Source organism: Austrofundulus limnaeus, unplaced genomic scaffold (assembly GCF_001266775.1).
Source record: "Austrofundulus limnaeus strain Quisiro unplaced genomic scaffold, Austrofundulus_limnaeus-1.0 Scaffold51, whole genome shotgun sequence".
Lineage (NCBI taxonomy): Eukaryota > Metazoa > Chordata > Actinopteri > Cyprinodontiformes > Rivulidae > Austrofundulus > Austrofundulus limnaeus.
In genome coordinates, this window is record NW_013952453.1 from 364,700 (window position 1) to 369,050 (window position 4,351).

Sequence of the window (4,351 nt, forward strand, 5' to 3'; positions counted from 1 at the left end):
ACACACACACACACACACACACACACACACACACACACACACACACACACACACACACACACACTAAAGAAGCACTTGCAGATTGAAATGCCTTCAATAAGCCTTCATTACAGCCCGAAGTTGTTGGAAAGTGCCACAGCTGCTGTGCAAACAAACATAAGCTGTACCTGAGCTGCGAGGGGGCGGGGCTTCAGGAGGAACACCTTTCTTTGAGTTTAGAAAACCTTCATTTCTGCTTTGTCTTCTTGAACTGGACTTTTCTGAGTTAAAAAAAAAAGAAACAAACTATAAAAAGTTTGTTTTTAAAAACGTCCATAGGTTTTAGACTCGACAGTGAAAAAAAATGTTTCTTTAAATTTTTTATGTTTACATTTTTACACAGGTTTTCCTGACTCAGTGGTTAGGTTTAGGAAAGCACCCTGACTCAACAACAGACTCTTTTACAACTTCTTTTTTTTTTTTTTTGTTATTTGCTAAAGTGACACAAGCAAAACCAAATGAGATGAAACTATGAAAGGAAATGTCAAAAAAATTCGGATCAATAAAACACTTGGGTGCACCAWCTGTATGTGAAATATTTAATGATAATTAGAACTGCTACTTTAAATTCTAATGTTTTTATCTAAATACTAATATTCAGAATAACTAAAACTGAGTGAGTCTGTAGGATTTAAAGGAAATGGTTTAATACCAGAACTTAACCATAGACAGTGAAGCTCTAAAGTTATTTTAAAATATTTCCTCCTCCTGTAAGTGTTTCTTAAACTCTACATCTGTATGAAATTATTCTGTTGTAGTGAACCAGAAAAGTCTCTCCAAGAAAACAAATCATTTATTTCATGAGTTTGAAAAACTTGTAACATATTGTGTTGAACATGTTCTTTCTTTTACAAAGATCAAAGCATTATCAATTTATTGGGGTTTAAATTAAATATATTTTACTGCTCAATAATTTTAAATTGTATATCTATTAGGTCTCAAGGTAAAACACAAAATTAGCATTAAATACAGGTTTTGTTGCATTTGAAACATATTTTTAAAAAACAGCCTTGAGGTACTCTGTCAAACGGCACTTTAGTGTTGATACATCTTTACATTATACCAGCTTGTACATCATGAACAGAGAACTGTTTAATCGTTTTATACTTTATATCTAATTAGCCTTAAAGGGAAATAGGAAATAAACACATTTTTGTTTTATTGGTAATATATTTTTTAGAAGTCCAAACACACAGCCTTGAGGTACTCCACAGAACATTTAATTTAATTTATACTTTTTTCCCATTATTTTGTGGAATTTATTGGGTTTTAGACNGTACTCCACAGAACATTTAATTTAATTTATACTTTTTTCCCATTATTTTGTGGAATTTATTGGGTTTTAGACAAAATTCATTGTAATGTTTGATGATTTTTAAAGAGTGAAATAAGCATTCAAAAAAATTCAATTTTTTATCTTTGGAATATAAAAAAATAGTCAAAATATGGGCCAAATGTGGGGCAGTGCTTAGAGCAGCCTCCTCACATCAAGAAGGTTGCTGATTTGTTTCCCRGCCTTTCGGTTCTCCCCGTGCACCTGTGGGTTTTCTCCAGGTGTTATCAGGTTTTACATCATATTTTCTGAACTACTTGATCATTTTACACCTTCGATTGATTATTTGTTTTAGATCAAACACTGATAAAATGTCAGAACATTTCAACTAAAATCTAAGAAAACAGTAAACGATCTGAAGGTTTGAACTGTACAAACATGCTGTAAGTCATCAGTTGACCTGTTGAGTTTATTTTAAAAAAATTTAATGAGTAATCTCTGTAAAAGTTTTTCTGCCATTCTGACTCCATCTTTATCTGACCGGCAGAAAGAACCGACCCGGGGGCTAATGCCGACCCAGATGTGACGCCTGGATCGGGTTTTTAAATGACTGCGTCCCCGTGGAGCCGCTGCCACAGCACAGAAACACACTTTCAGACACACTTTAAGGCCTCAGATGCTCTGAGAGACACTCTTTCACTTCATTTTCACCAACCTCACCTGTTCACCTGTCTCACTTGCTTCACCTGTCTCACCCTCTGCTCAGTCTTTAAAGCCACTTATTAGAATCTTTGCACTGAGGAGTGTCATGATTTGTGATAATTAAAGTTATTTTCGTAAACTCAGATGTTTTACAGCGAACTGTGGAACCAAAGAGGCAGTTTCATGTTTGTTGTTGTTGCTGATGATGGTTTTAAGAGGCCTAAACACTGTATCAGGGTAAACTATCAGTCCATAAATCAGCTCCTTTTTTATTTTTTCATTCAAGTCAAAGTGAAATATTCTTAGTTTGTTGTTTTTGTTAGCTCTTGAATCATTTAGCACACATCTCTGTACAGAACATATAAATATGAGATTTTCTTCTTTGTAACTGTTGGAAAATAAATTTCTTAATAAATTTGTATAAATKTGTTGTGACTCAGAGACCAGGAAATATAATCAGTGCTCTGTTTTACTCAAGGTTGTTAATATTTACTCCAAATTAACCCCGTATTGTAAAGTTTCAACCCCCTCCTGCTGTCCTGAGGTTAAATTTGATTAACCCTGATTTCAAACAGCAGGAAGCTTAAGACAGGTTTAAGGTTAAGAGTTCTATCATGATGTTTAAMAGTTTAGGGAATTGGTTAAACAAGACTTATGCTTTTAAATCCTTTTTCACATTTAAATCCTTCAGTTGGGGTCTATATAAAGTGGAGCTGCAAAGCTTTGGTCTGAATTCCTCCTTATTGTAACTCCACAAGCCCCTCTTTCACCCAGGTGTGTCTCAACTCGWTTTGAGGCTGTCTCTTTAAATCCAAATGAGGAGCTTCACACCCCTTCCAGCTTCCAGACCGGTCCACTCTAGTTTGATAGAGGGGTTTACGATGATATAGCGGCACAGAAACTTTTTATTTACAAATTAATCAAAATATGTCAACAAGGGAAGAATTGTCCATCCAGCCTTATATCTTGGAACCAGAGTCTGACCCAGAGAGAGGAGAATGAAGACCACCAAATTGTAGTTGGTAAGTCCAGACTTTATTTAGAAGTTCTGTCTAAAGTAATTTGACATAATAGTTCAGGAAATATCATATAAAATAGAGAAAATTGAACAGGCTGAAAAAATATGACCCAAACAGAATATAAAGATATCTTTGCAGCACTAAGAGAAACACTTATCTGCACTCTTAGAGGCTCCAAGTACACAGCAAAATGCATTTAACAGCTAAAAAGTGCATTTTGCATATGTCCACTTTAAAATGGAATTTAAGAYATTTCATTAAATTATCTTCTTGTTTGCACATTTTAAAAGTTGATCCAAAGAGCTAAAAAGGGTAATATGTCAAACAGGCATCAAATTTGAAACATTTTAAAGATTTAAACATTTAAACGAACTTCATGTTTCTGTTATCTTTTCCAGATTTACTTTAAAATACAGACTACAGCAGCTGTATAATTATCATGAGCTGATGGGATGTTCACACCCTGTTGTTTCTGACAGAGGTKTTAGCAGTTAGCCTCAAGAGGCTAACATCCACGGGAACAAACCATCAGCGACAAAAAGAGAAATATGTGACCCAGTCAGCCGTCAGTCTTTAATTGCAGATGAAATAATCCTGTAAGTGTGAGCTGAAGGCAGATTTTTACCTCCTAATCTGACAGGCGAGGAGCAGWACAGAGACAGAGACGAAAACAACAGAGGAAAACACTAACACTGCTTTGAACTCATCAAACTGAGGGAAAMAACAAGGCAGAAATGAAGTTTTTCTTATTTATTAAGGCAATTCTGTGAAATAGAACTAAGTTCATAAACACAACCTCTGAGAAACAGCAGGTTTAAAACACAATGGGTAGAAAACTTCATGTACTTTATCTGTATGGTGGCATCAGCTCACACATCTGTAACCTGGAATCTGTACAAGTCATCAACAGTTTCAGTTCAGGATATTTTTCAGACAAATGATTTCAGCTCTGACCTCATTCAGATAAAAGCTCCTAAACTCAAGGAAGAACTACAGTTGTGTCACATATTGTTAATCCCGTACCACCATTAACACGTTACCATCATAAACATCCTACCACCATAAACGGCCTACAGCCATTAAGGCTCCACCATTGTGAATCAAAAAAATGGGAGAACCAGCACTCCAAAAAATACCTTGGTTTTAATAAGGGCAGAAGACAGGACCCTAATAAAAAAGAATAAAAATAAATAATAATAAAAATAATTAAAAAATTATTTGAAAATTAAACTTTGTCTGAACAGCAGCTGAAATGATCAGGGGTTGGATTTATAAAACTGGCGTATGCACAATATGAGCCCAGAAACTTGCGTACGCC